We start from the raw sequence: 15177 nt of genomic DNA, 5'->3' as shown, positions 1-15177 counted from the left end.
CTAAGTTGCTTCAGTTATGTCCGACTCTGTGCGACCCCATAGATGGCAGCCCACCAGGATCCCCCGTCCCTGGGATTCTCCAGGCAACAACACTGGAGTAGGTACTGGTGCACAAAACTAGGACAGAGAGAGGGTAATGTCTCTTCATATTTAATTTGCCTGAAGGTCAAATCTCAAATCAGTTGCAAAGCCTATGATAAATCAGACCACCCTGGGCATGGTGTCCTCCAGAAATCTGCCCAGCCAGATTCTGACCTCTAATTCTCTGATATTAGGCCTCTGCTTTCATTGCGTTTATCTATTTTTTTGTTTTTAATTCTTGCCCCCTTGACCTTTTCAGTCAATTGTCCTTCACAATAAACCATTTAAGAGAAAAATTAATGTTTAATAGTTTCAGTACTTGTGCTCAAGAGGTATCAATTTCACATCACTCAAGTAACTTGGCACATGTTTAAGGTATTAAATAGTTTTCCAGGCATTCCCTCATAGTGATGGAAAAAAAGAAATCTCTTAACTCTTTAAAACTCTGCCTTCTGGATCCTTGTTCACCTGGCCTGGCCTGGCTATCTCATATCCTTCAGGACTTCCCCGGTGGTCCAGTGGCTAAGATTCCTCACTCCCAGTGCAAGGAACCGAGTTTGATCCCTCGTCAGGGAACTGGATCCCACATGCCACACTAAATAAGAAGATGAAAAAGAAAAAGAAAAAAAAAAAAAGATATCCCATTTCTCTTATAAGGATGGCCTGATTCAGTTTATTTAGTACACTACTGCACTTAAATTCAGCAAATTGCTTACCAATTTGCTTCAGAGCATTCCTATTGGTTCCCCTGCACACCATTTTAAATTATTTAAAGGGTAACACTTGTGTTGTAACATATCTATCACCATTTCTCTTCTGGATTGCCTCTGAATTGACAGTTCATTTTTCAGGGAGAGTGAAGGTGACCTTTCAGCCAGAATCTAGGATCTGATTTTCATACTGTTAGAATGGCTGCCTGGAGGTATGCGACATAATATATAAATGTCTGCATCCTGGCTTCTCTTTGGTCAAGAAGCAACTCATTATTTCTAGAGAATCACCAAATGCAGGATTTGTTTCCAATTTAATGTCTTTCTCTAAGATGGAGCAGCAAAATGCTATTGTTTATTGGTGGTGTTTTGCTCCTCTAAAGATTTAATCATTTATACATAATTTGTACTCTTATGTGAGCCATTAGACGATAAAGGGTTGTAAGATAGAAAAAGTTTGACACAAGAGCTTCTACTCTTATTGCTTGGTCATGACCAGTGTCCATCCACTGCTATACTCAAATCTGAAAAGATATAAATCACATCAATTTTTCCATCCAATCAGAAGTCAGTTTGTTTCAATATTTCATGCATAATCTGGACAAAATATTCATAGTCAAATTCCTCATTTTTAGAAAGAGTTGACAGAAATGCGGGCTTCCCTGGTAGCTCAGATGGTAAAGAATCTGCCTACCATGCAGGAGATGTGGGTTTGATTCCTGGATCAGGAAGCTCCCCTGGAGAAGGGAATGGAAGGCACTCCAGTATTCTTGCCTGGAAAATTCCATGGACAGAGGAGACTGGTGGCTTGGAAAGAGTTGGACAGGGGCTTGCAAAGAGTCGGACACGACTGAGAGAATAACGCACACTGACTGAAATGATTCTAAACCTTGATTGCATGGTGTAATCACTTGGGGAATTTTTCAAACTCCCCAGGAAGCAAGACAGATCAATTTAGTCATAATCTCTAGGAGTGAGATCCAGCCAACTGTAGTTTGTAAAGCTCTTCAGGTGATTCCAAGGTTCCACCAATGGGAAACAATTGAAAAAATGCTTTTCTCTAAGGCTCATATATTTGCAATTGAGAATCACTACTTAGTAAGCAAGCCATGGCTAATAAGCAAGTTTGTTACCACGCAGAGCAGAAAAGATTTTGTGAATCAATGTTATCAGTCTGTAAAACAGTCATTCATCATAAACCTCATTAACTAATCTACTGTTTATAATTTAGAAATAGCTACACTAAAATAATATTTTGAAGAATAAAATATAACCTGTCTCTACATTGTGACATTTTGGGAAAGAATTAAGTACTAATATTTAAACCACTTACTCAAGATCAAATAAAACCCTAGGAATAATATTCAGTTTGCCCAAGGAATTTTATTACTGTAGTATTCATAATAGTTACCCTCCAAATCTAGTTGGATGCTGATATTCCACTTTATAGAATTTTACTTTTATCTACATACAAACTTCTTTAATGGAAATTGCCCATATGCCATACAATTCATGGTTGACTTATTTTACATTTGCTTAACAGCCTTTTTCCATGATTTAAGGGGACATTTGTAAGGGCAAAACAGTCAAAAATATCTTAATAACACGATGGTTTTCAAAGGGCACTCAAAGGCAAAATGTGAATATGACATTTCAACATTGATTACTAACATGAGTATTATGCAGATACTATATCTAAGACTAAATTCAGCACATCAATTTTGTTCATGACATACACAGATTATTCCTAAGTTAATGGCTAGATTTTATTTTTTATAAGGAAAGTGACTTTTTTTGACATATGAAGAATAAGGTAACATTTGTTTACATTTGTATGTGTGTTAAGAGTTTGAAAATTCAGGTTGCTTTCGATTCCCATCATGAAAATATTAAACTTAGTATATTTTTAATTCGTAAGAGGTAATATCAGCTGCTTCATTATGCAGCATTGTATTTGCTTGGGGATTTAACTCATATGCCTGGGAGCATATGCTTTTTAGAAAATATTTTTAGTAAACATTTGGATGTTGTCAGACATAACTAACACTGGAGAGACTGTGCACTCTATTATTTTAATTTTATTTTAGCATGTGGCTGTATGTCATTATATTTCCTTTAAGGGTTATATTGATATATGACTACTATATATAAGTAAATAATGAAAGTATATAGGTATATACATATATCTACACACATACATATCATATATGTGTATATATATACATACCAGAATCCCTAGAGAAAATATGGCAAATCACTAATGCAATTCACAAAGACAAGACACCATTTGTTACTTATGAAGATCTAATTGTGTTAATAACATATACGCTGGTGTTCTGGTATTTTTAGCAATATTCCATACTATAGACTTGGACAATACTTGGAAGAGAATTTACTACTAGTTGGCATGTGTTCAGTTTCTATGAAGTTCACATTTTCTGCAATACATTAACCAGCAGAAATATTGCTAAAATTTCTTTTATCAGGGACATAGGCAAGCGTGACAAGTGAGGCTGAGTTAAATATATGACAGCACAAGGCTGTGAGAGGAGAGAAACTGTAAACAAAACCTCTTACTGGAGCTGAACAAATGCTGGGAGTCTCATCCAGAGCACTGAATGAAGATTCAATGTAATGGGCAGAACATCAGAGTGTCTGGCAGCAAACCGTCACTCCCTGAGCACTTGCCAGCACAGCATGAAATCACTGCTACTCTCACAGGTAGATGTTGCAAACAATGAGGATTCCAGGTGAGATTCCCAAAGGAATGTCAGCATCACAAAATGTCACCAGCTGATAAAAGGCAAAAGCTAAAAGTGTTTGGAGCAGGATTGAGTAATGGGGATTTGGAATGGCAGGAGAATAAAACTAACAAAACCAGAAAAGATCTGAAGGTTAACTATTATAATTGGAACAGTAGGTGAGAATGACACTTCAGGTATAAGGAAGAAGTTTAATTAGAACCAGGGACCAGGCTTGGGGTCAGACTCAATGAAGCATCAATTACTAGTTAGCACCAATGTCCACACATCCTTTCTGACTCAAGACAAGATTGGTTCCTGATACTCTGGGATAGAACTCTGCAGGGTACAAAGGGTGGGATTCAAGTGGTCTGGGATGAAAAAGACTAGTAACACAAAAGTTGTGAACCAGATAGCATTTCATATGGGTACCAGAATTGAGGACACAAATGTCATTCCCATGGACGCAACTTTTAAAACAATCGGCAAACATGCTTCTGTGAAGTAAACAGCAGTCAGGATTTGGGTCTATAGCCTTTCTGAGAGAGCCTACTGTATGCTCCAGAGATGTTTATATCAGACACCTGCCTACAGCAATAACTTCAAGTGTTTTACTCTAAACTGTCAAGAAATTCTAGGTGCATCAAGTTTATTCATGGTGCGTTATCACTTACATGTAGATAAGATATAAGGAACTTAAATACTTTCATTTTGTGTAAACAATCTGGGGACGATGCATTTTCTGCATCTACTACATATTACCTATCTTCCAAACATGAATTATCACAAACAATAAGCATTAGAATACACAAAGTTTTTTCCTCCATTCACATAATGGTGACTTTGAGTTATATCACATCCCAAAAATTTATTTTATTTTCTCCTGTTTGTTTACCTCTGAAAATGTGCATTTTGAAGGGCAGTATAGAATGGCATAAACAACCAGGTAACTTATATTTATAGCAATAAATTTATACTTTTAAAAAGGATCTTTATTGTTAATACCAAATTTTAAGTATATATGTTAATGAAGTTGTATGTCTTAACTTCTAGAATTCAAAGAAAAAGCAGTATAATTATGATCAATAAGATTGTTTCCTACATCTAAAAAAATATAAAACTCAATCATCACAAAATTTTTCAATAGTGATATCACAAATATTATTTTTTTCCTCAACTGTAGTCATTGGAGTAGTTTTATTTATTGCAGAAAAATAGTTTTGCAACTTTCTCTTTCACAACGTAACTTTTAAATAAAAGTACAAAAAAGACTCCATAGCTTTCACACATAACACAGTTTTCCCAGATTTTAACAGCCTAATCATTTTTTTGTTGTTGTTTCACACAAAGAAGCTTTATTCCATTTGAGCCAGAATGTTTTAAATGCTTGTTTTTCAAAATTAATTTTTATCTTAAAGAAAAGGTGTATAGTTTTTATATCACTTAATAACAAGAAAGGAGGTTTTCTTTTAACCTCTTTATAGTCTACATGTCAATAAATGACAGACTTCTGCTATTTAATCTAGAAAAAAAGCCATACATTATCACCTCAATCTGGCCCAAGATAAACTTGTTAATAACTGGGGTTTATGAATATTTATCATGCACCAAGTGGTCGACAAGTGGTTAAAGAAACAGTACAGCTTTAATTTTCAGGTAGCATTACTGACAGCCATGCAACTTAACACTGATTAATCAGACTGACTGAGGCTTTATAAACACAGGCTTGTCTGAATTTGTCATATATCTTCCCTGAATCTTTTCTTCCTAACATTTCAAAATACTCTGATCTCCACTGAAAATTACTCAAAACCCTTTTTGGAGACAGAGATTCAGTCTTCACCAAAGCTTCTGCAGGATGCAAAACTGGAGCTGGAATCAATGAGAACATTTGAAATAACAACTAACTCATCATAGTTCCTTAACAGAAAATACTAGGAGACCCGGAACAGAGACCTTTGAAATATGATACTGTCTTGAAAGATATGGCATGCTATTATAAACCAAAATAAAATTCCACATTCCAGAACCTCAAGTTCCTTCCAGGTTTTGATTTGAGTTAGTCATTTTTCTGCTCCTTCTTTCTCATTCCTAGTGCTTTCCAGTGTGTGATCTATCGATATATTCCTGAGAAAACTTTCCACTGAGTTGAAAGCCTGAGAACTTTAGTTTGGATGAATGATAATGAGCACTGTCAAAGAGGCAGTAAAACTGAGTCCTTGGTCCTGGCTGCTGAGCTGAGAGCTGCAGGAGTTAATTGTGTGAATGGTAATGAGACCAGGGAGGCAGCAGATGCTCGCGTGCCTTTACAATCCAAATCCCACCAACAAATTCCTCCCACAGAAACTTTGAGGGACATCTTGGCACCCTGGAGATGGAGCTAGACCCAGCCTCAGCCACATGCCACCTGCTAAACCTATTGTTTAAAAAAAAAAAAAGACCCATTACAATAACAAAGTTGTTTGCCTTCTTTTGCAATGACTTTATGACATCAGTTTTACCATAGTAGAGGAATGGAAGGGAAAGGAACATCTGATTCTTTAGAGAGAAACATTTGTACCCCAAACAGTTGACTTACATGGAAAGACTGATGTTTTGTGTATGATGCATACTCCTCTGATAAACCATGCCTGCCTTCTCATCTTGTAACTCCCCACAGGCTGTTTACAGAAGATTTACAAGGCCATGTGGTTTCTAATGACATGAAGAGAAAGGGCCATGTCTGTACCTACAGAAAAATCAAGAGAGAAAAAGGTTATGACGTAGACTTTTTACCAAAAATATTCATTTCTGAATTAAAAAAAAAAACTCTAAATGAAAATAAAAATTCTTGACCTTTTAAATCATCTTAGCCAAAATGTTCTGTGAATGATCTATCTTTAACAAATTAGAATTTTACTGAGGATTCAGTAACTGAATCTTTTTTTAAATATCTGAGATTGGGAAGTCCAGAATGCTCTGTCTTAGAATAACGAATGGTCAGAGTGGAATCAAGCAAAATCAGAAGAAACCCTCAGATACTGGGTGTTTAGGCTTGTGGGACAGTTTTCCATATGGCAATTTAGGGCTCTCCATGAGGACAGAAATAATGTATGACGCTGTGGGAAATTCTATTATATATTACTTTTACTTTTGAGGATGTATACACCTGCTTTTCAGAAATGTTGGTGTTATATTTCTTGTAGGAAAAAAAAAGTGGCCTATTTCTAGTATTGGAGAAATAGGGTTAGTTTCAATGGCGACTGCAGACAGGGTAGATTAGTCACGTTAATCCTGCCCTAGAAGAGAGGCTCAGTGTCTCTGTCCAGGTTAAATAAAAGCTGCTTCACGTCTCACTTTTTGTTCAGCTGGTTGACCCTCATTATTATAAAAACAATTAGTGAGGCTGAAATTTCTGAATTCATTGGACAAACCTTTGATGATACTGCATTAGCAATACAGGTTTGAATTAGAAATGTTTGCATGCTTTCTAAATTGCTATCACTATCATCACTGCAGGTTTGGGATTGTACAAACTCTATGGTGCTAGATTATTCTGTCTGTAAAGACCCAAGGTTCTATAGTAAATAAAGAAAAACTGTGTTCTTTTCATAATAATAAAATATGTGCTTCTGACTTACTGAGAAGTCAGATATGGAAGCATGTGGGAGCAATATGTAAATGCCAAGCAAGCTGTTTATACTGGGATCTGCTCCTGCATAATAATCATAATCCAATGCCAGCAGAAACCTTTTGAATTTAAAACACTGTAGAGTTCCAGCAAAACAGAAAGAACCACAGCAAATGTTGTAGTTGCTGATTATTTCTGAAAAATCTCAAATGTTTACTTTTTTCTTTTTTTGCATGTCAAGGATTTCTATAACCTTAATACTATTTAGTAAAATCATTTTAAAACAGCTTGATCCCACTTTGGTGAACTGCTCTGCATAAAAATGGGGGGAGGATGTTGAGCTTTGCTTTGCTTTTCTGTATTTCTAGTAGTAGAATAACACATTAAAACAGAAATGCATAGCCATTTTGTTTAAGAAAAATTGTATTGGCAACTGTGGAGACAGAGAATTTTATTATTTCATTAAATTAATGTTAGAAATTCAGATCTCTGTGCACTTAATGTGCAGGCTATATATGCTTCTTAAAATTTAACAAAAGAGTTTTATTGTTTTTATTTACTTAGATGGTTAAATTCTATACTTTTGGCTGAGAAAGATGAAGCACATTTGCTTACCTTAAATGATGTTACTTTCTTTGCCAGGAATGTTAGTGTCTTTCATCTAGCCTCACAACAGAAGGCAGAGTTTCTAGGAAAGTTTGTCAAAATAAATAATATACTCTTGAGTACTCAATGTAAGCAGGATATCCAGGTGCACTTTTATGTCTTTAGGAATTAGGATTCTATCCTTTGCACAAGAAAATATTTGTGGAGAGTGACTTATCACAGGGAAGACTGGTGATGGTATGAACAATGATGCAACATCAAAGAGTCCTTGACTGGGAAGCAGGCTCCTTTGATCTCAGGTCAGTTTCTCTTGTACCACATCAGGCTACCCCCTTGTGCCAGTCCCCTGGTTGGCTTTTGCTCAAACACTGCAATGTTTCTGATTATAACATAAATAGAAATATGAATGGCTACTCTCCTTTTCTCAGTTTCCCAGACTTTCTAGCTGCATCTTTTAAACCACAAATGATTGATCTGTGTTTTCTTCTAGATGAACCTGGTCTCAGAGAAACCAGGATACCTGGGAGACTGGGAGATTTACAGTCAGAAGAATATTACCTCTGTCTATCTTTACCTCTTCTATTTTTCCCAGCTCTGCCTAAGAATCACTTCAATTATTCTTGTAGCACTGAAAATTTTTAAGAATACCATCTAAAGGACAAAACAGTGATAATTTTTTCTTGTTACAAGGACCGTAATAGTTTTCCACAAGATAATGCACTTCAATGGGTACTGATATCTTTCCTTAAAGTTTCATTGTTTTGAAAAAAAAGGAAGAATACATAGTTTTGGAAGTTTTGGCCACAGCAATCAGAGCAGAAAAAGAAATAAAAGGAATCCAAATTGGAAAAGAAGAAGTAAAACTCTCACTATTTGCAGATGACATGATCCTCTACATAGAAAACCCTAAAGACTCCACCAGAAAATTACTAGAACTAATCAATGATTATAGTAAAGTTGCAGGATATAAAATCAACACACAGAAATCCCTTGCATTCCTATACACTAATAATGAGAAAACAGAAAGAGAAATTAAGGAAACAATTCCATTCACCATTGCAATGAAAAGAATAAAATACTTAGGAATATATCTACCTAAAGAAACTAAAGACCTATATATAGAAAACTATAAAACACTGGTGAAAGAAATCAAAGAGGACACTAATAGATGGAGAAATATACCATGTTCATGGATTGGAAGAAGTAATATAGTGAAAATGAGTATACTACCCAAAGCAATTTATAAATTCAATGCAATCCCTATCAAGCTACCAACAGTATTCTTCACAGAGCTAGAACAAATAATTTCACAATTTGTATGGAAATACAAAAAACCTCAAATAGCCAAAGTGATCTTGAGAAAGAAAAATGGAACTGGAGGAATCAACCTACCTGACTTCAGGCTCTACTACAAAGCCACAGTTATCAAGACAGTATGGTACTGGCACAAAGACAGAAATATAGATCAATGGAACAAAATAGAAAGCCCAGAGATAAATCCACGCACATATGGACACCGTATCTTTGACAAAGGAGGCAAGAATATACAATGGATTAAAGACAATCTCTTTAACAAGTGGTGCTGGGAAATCTGGTCAACCACTTGTAAAAGAATGAAACTAGAACACTTTCTAACACCATATACAAAAATAAACTCAAAATGGATTAAAGATCTCAACGTAAGACCAGAAACTATAAAACTCCTAGAGGAGAACATAGGCAAAACACTCTCTGACATACATCACAGCAGGATCCTCTATGATCCACCTCCCAGAATATTGGAAATAAAAGTAAAAATAAACAAATGGGACCTAATTAACCTTAAAAGCTTCTGTACATCAAAGGAAACTATTAGCAAGGTGAAAAGACAGCCTTCAGAATGGGAGAAAATAATAGCAAATGAAGCAACCGACAAACAACTAATCTCAAAAATATACAAGCAACTCCTACAGCTCAACTCCAGAAAAATAAACGACCCAATCAAAAAATGGGCCAAAGATCTAAATAGACATTTCTCCAAAGAAGACATACAGATGGCTAACAAACACATGAAAAGATGCTCAACATCACTCATTATCAGAGAAATGCAAATCAAAACCACTATGAGGTACCATTTCACACCAGTCAGAATGGCTGCGATCCAAAAGTCTACAAATAATAAATGCTGGAGAGGGTGTGGAGAAAAGGGAACCCTCTTACACTGTTGGTGGGAATGCAAACTAGTACAGCCACTATGGAGAACAGTGTGGAGATTCCTTAAAAAACTGGAAATAGAACTGCCTTATGATCCAGCAATCCCACTGCTGGGCATACACACTGAGGAAACCAGAAGGGAAAGAGACACGTGTACCCGAATGTTCATCGCAGCACTGTTTATAATAGCCAGGACATGGAAGCAACCTAGATGTCCATCAGCAGATGAATGGATAGGAAAGCAGTGGTACATATACACAATGGAGTATTACTCAGCCATTAAAAAGAATACATTTGAATCAGTTCTAATGAGGTGGATGAAACTGGAGCCTATTATACAGAGTGAAGTAAGCCAGAAGGAAAAACACCAATACAGTATACTAATGCATATATATGGAATTTAGAAAGATGGTAACGATAACCCTGTATACGAGACAGCAAAAGAGACACTGATGTATAGAACAGTCTTATGGACTCTGTGGGAGAGGGAGAGGGTGGGAAGATTTGGGAGAATGGCATTGAAACATGTGAAACGTCATGTATGAAACGAGATGCCAGTCCAGGTTCAATGCGCGATGCTGGATGCTTGGGGCTGGTGCACTGGGACGACCCAGAGGGATGGTGTGGGGAGGGAGAAGGGAGGAGGGTTCAGGATGGGGAACACATGTATACTAATTAAATAATTTTCTATTAAAAAAAAATACTGCTATTAAAAAAATAAAAATAAAATAAAAATCTTGATTATAAAAAAAAAAAAAAACCGGGACAGCCTTTTTCATTTAATAACTAAGAAACAAGTAAATATTCCTATATCAGAAGTAGATTTTGGATGCAAATAAAAATATACAAATCCAATATAACTATATATTACCTGTGTAAAAAAATTACTTAAACTTTGTGAATCTTAGTTTCTTTATAACAAAATGGTTCTAGGAGTAATGTGGCAGACAATAGTTGCTCTTCATTCAACAACCACTTTCCTCTACTCTGTTAATTGAATCCCAATATTTTAGCATTTTATATGAACTGAAAGAGCTCTTCCTGGACCCCAGGTCTAAAACGTATTAGTTTAGGCCAACTATGACAATTCCCCTCTTCTTGCAAGAGGTTGAAGGATCATCACAAGACATAAATCTGAAAAGAGGTTTCAGAGGATATCGGTGGAAGGCTCCTAGAAGAAAAAAACTCTATAAGGGAAATACTACCTTTTTGAACTCTATCTTCAGCTGAGTGGGAAGACATTTTGCAGAATTGTAATAGCCATCTTGGGAAGGAGAAAGAACCCGTTAAGAAGGATACGGCAGCACATTCAAGATGAACGAATAGAAGGATGGGAGAAACGTGGTTCATGATAGCATTACTAAGCTGCTTAATTATTGAATGTTTGAAGCGTCCAATCTCTGTATATCTTGTGTTTTGACATAATAAACTCCTTTTTGTTGACACTTCAGCTGGGTTTTATACTTTTATCCCACATATTTCTAGCAATTATGAACAGCTCACTATTAAGATTACAGTAATAATTAAATGAGGAAATATATATAAAGGCTACTTGGTACATAACAGTTATTAATAAATATTACTTTTATTTTCATTGTGTTTTAAAACCTTGACATTTAACTGCTATGTGAGGTATGACTATTTTAGAATAGGACTTTCTATGAGTAACTCATTCTAAATGTAAACTCTTAAATTTGCCCTCTTAATTATTAATACATTTTGGAGTAGATATTTTCTAAAATGGTTTACTGCTTTTAGGCAAAAATTTTTTTTAATGCTTTACTAGTTAAATGAGAATCTTCTTTGGAAATTAAATTTCTGAAGATAAAGAATATTGAGTATAATTGGCTAATTTATTATAATTAACCTATCCAAATTCAAAATAAGTACTAATGATAATAAAAAGGCACCATGTTGCGACAGATGATAGCCTGCTATGTGCCTTACAGGAAACAGGCATTATTTTCAATGAAGGCCTATCAAATTTCCTGTTTTGTTCCAACTGAAACATTTTCTGTATAACTACCATACATTCATACTTAAGTAAAAAGTATGTACAAATTGTTCATTTCTTTTATAGGTTGAAAAAGGAATAGAACTTATACTTCCAGAGAACAGCTATATAGCCAAGTATCTGCTGCATGTTCTAAATTTATTAATCATTGGTTTCCTTTATTAAATGAAATTTTAATTATTCTTGACAAAGTTGCTATTTGACAGTAACTTGAACTTTTTCTTTTCCTTGTGAAATTCAACATCCCTTAATTTGATAAAAAGACCTTACTGCACTACAAATCCTATGTTGCTCCTCTTAAAAATGGTTCAACTGGTGGATGGTAACTGTGAAGGAAATAATTTCCCACAAATTCTAAGTCAAGCAATTGGATACTGAAGTTGCAACTAAGTTAGCCATATTTACTAATAGTGGGTTTTCTGTATAACTTTGATGGTAATAGACATTATTTAAGCTTGACATACTATACTAAAAAATGGGCTTCTCTGATAGCTCAGTGATAAAGAATCTGCCTGCCAATGCAGCAGGCACAGGTTTGATCCCTGGGTTAGGCAGATCCCCTGGAGAAGGAAACGCAACCCACTCTAGTGTTCTTGTCTGGGAAATCCCTCGGACAGAGGAGCCGAGCGGGCTACAGTGCATGAGGTCACAAAGAGTAAGACACGACTTAACAACTAACCAAGAGCAACAACAATATATTAAAGCCTTTCAAAAAGCTTTAACCCAATCTAATATATCCTAAAATAGCACTGATTTGATTTTCACTATTTTATAAGTACTGATTTTACTTATTTTATAAGTACTGATGCCAGTACTTATAACTGATATTAGTTTTCATTTATACTTTTAGAAATGCTTTCTTAAGAGTAGACACTAATCTACATATTGTAGGATGCTCTTAGTTGGGAAAAAAAATGGTTAGATGAATTAGATATTTATTGGGAACACTCAGAGGTACTACATGTGAAAAGGATTTTAATGTGAACACAAAAGATTTAAGCATTGGCAATACATTTTTGTCACACTTCAATTTCTATTTCTTTTTAATCTTGAGCTAGAAATAGTTAAGGATAAATAGTGTACTCAAGATCTGCTTTCCCACACCACTGAGTAATGAAGGACTATTTGCATGAAGAAAACAGAATGCAAATGTGCCATTTATATATACTTGACAGATACAAAACACTCAATCGGGAATTCCTAAGCTTACACATATGTACAAATAAACATATATGTAATGACATTGGAAACATTTTTGCCTTCAGAAATAGTTTCTCAAAAAGAATTAGATTTCCTTTTTTGAAAAGTATTCCCATCCCAAATGAAAAGTGTACTTTCTAAATAGATGAGGACAGGGAGCAAACTGGTATAATAAAACACTGATCCAGAGGGAAGCTCACTTCCCTCTTCTTTCTATGAATTTAACTAAACAGAGAAGTTTTCTTATATCACTTCTACCTACATTCGGGAATTAATGGAATCTAAGTCTCTGCCCTTCTGTGGTAATCTTCACCATATGCCAACTGTCCCAACTGTCTAAACTCCCTGGAGGAGCAAAATCTCACAGCACATAGGATGTGAGTACCATTATGTTAGGGTTTCAACCACTCCAGACAATAGATTACTCTTTGTAGTGTTGTGTCTCAATCTTTAATGTGCATAGGAATCAGCCTGGGATCTTATTAAAATGCAGAATCTGTTTGAGTAGGTCTGGGGTACTGTCTGAAATTCTGCATTTCTAACAAGCTTCCAGATAATGCCCAGGCTGCTGCTCTCTGGACCGTACACTGTATAGCGATGCTGTAAACTGGGAACTCAGACTTAACTCACTGAAGGACTTGAAGTCCCCCAGAGTTCCTCGAATCTTTTTTTTTTTTTGAGTTCCTCGAATCTTCTCAGCAGTAACTTTTGGAATGCAGTGTGTAGTCTTAGTTTCTGCCTCAGGATATTGTCCTGATGAGAAAGAAATTTAAGAGCCTCTATGACAGTCTCAACGATTAATCCTAAAACCAACTCTGCTGCCATAGTTTAAGTTTGTAATCTTTCTTAAATCTTGACTAGGCTCCTGAAAAATGACCATTTCTAGAATACTGGATCTTAGGTCCCTGTACCTGTCTTGTTCTTTCCATGTTAATAACTAATTTCATAACCTGTCTGCTTAGAAGGCCTGAAGTCCTAAAATGAAAAGCTTACCTGTGTGCCTGGTATTCTGGACTCAGTTGATTGCCTGCTGCCAGCCCTTAAGTCGTCTGCTGGAACTTGGCACTCTACCATTGGCAGGACATCCCAAATACTGACTGCCCACTCAGATAAAACTGGCTTAGCACCTGTCACTGCATTTCATGGACTCCATTTCTTCCAGGCCTTCCACTGATGCTGCCTCCTGGCACCTGCACAGCTCTGCCTGCAGGTGTGTGGTCCTCGTATGGCCATTTATCCCGTTGTTTTGATCAGAATTCTTATAAAATCTATTTCTATTCTACAAGTCTCAGGATAATTTAGGATCCATTCTCATGTCTCAGTCCTAGATCTTATGTTGATAACTATGTTCCAATAAAGAGTTCATACTGTTTAGTGATATTATATTGTATATTCTTGAATAAGTTAGAAAATGGAATATGGGGAGAACAACATGAACTTCTTTTACCTGTACTGCAGTATTAAATACATTTCTATGTTTTAGAGTCTAGATATACTTAAATAGGTTTATGGATCTTATGGAATGTTCTTCAGTGAACCACCAAGTTTTCAAGATCTTCATGGATCACTACGGTTAGCTTTGTCAACTATGGCTCATGAGTGGCCTTCATAAATCAAAAATGGGGAGAGGTTCACTTTCCACCATAAAATTATATAAGTATCTAAACCAAAAGCTTGAAAAGCAAGAAGGACTGTGGTTATAATTCACACTCCTTCCTCCTCCCCTCCGATGGATATTAGGAAGAAAACAGACACACAGAGGCTAAGAAAAGGGAACTAACCTTTGTTTAGTGCTTACTCTCTCTGCTGTATGTTTCTTCTATACAGTTTTTAAAATTCTTATAAGAATTCTTTATAGCAAACAATGATTAGTCCCACAGGATTAGCCAGATTGGGAGAAGATAAATACACTGTTTAAGATTATACAATTATCATCTGATGGTACCTGCACTGGTACATGAGTTGGGCTCATATGAAAAGTCGAGCTTTTCATTTTAAATAGTTCCAGAGTATTGAGATTTC

Source organism: Bos mutus, chromosome 17 (assembly GCF_027580195.1).
Source record: "Bos mutus isolate GX-2022 chromosome 17, NWIPB_WYAK_1.1, whole genome shotgun sequence".
NCBI lineage: Eukaryota > Metazoa > Chordata > Mammalia > Artiodactyla > Bovidae > Bos > Bos mutus.
Note: the sequence above shows the minus strand (reverse complement) of the source record.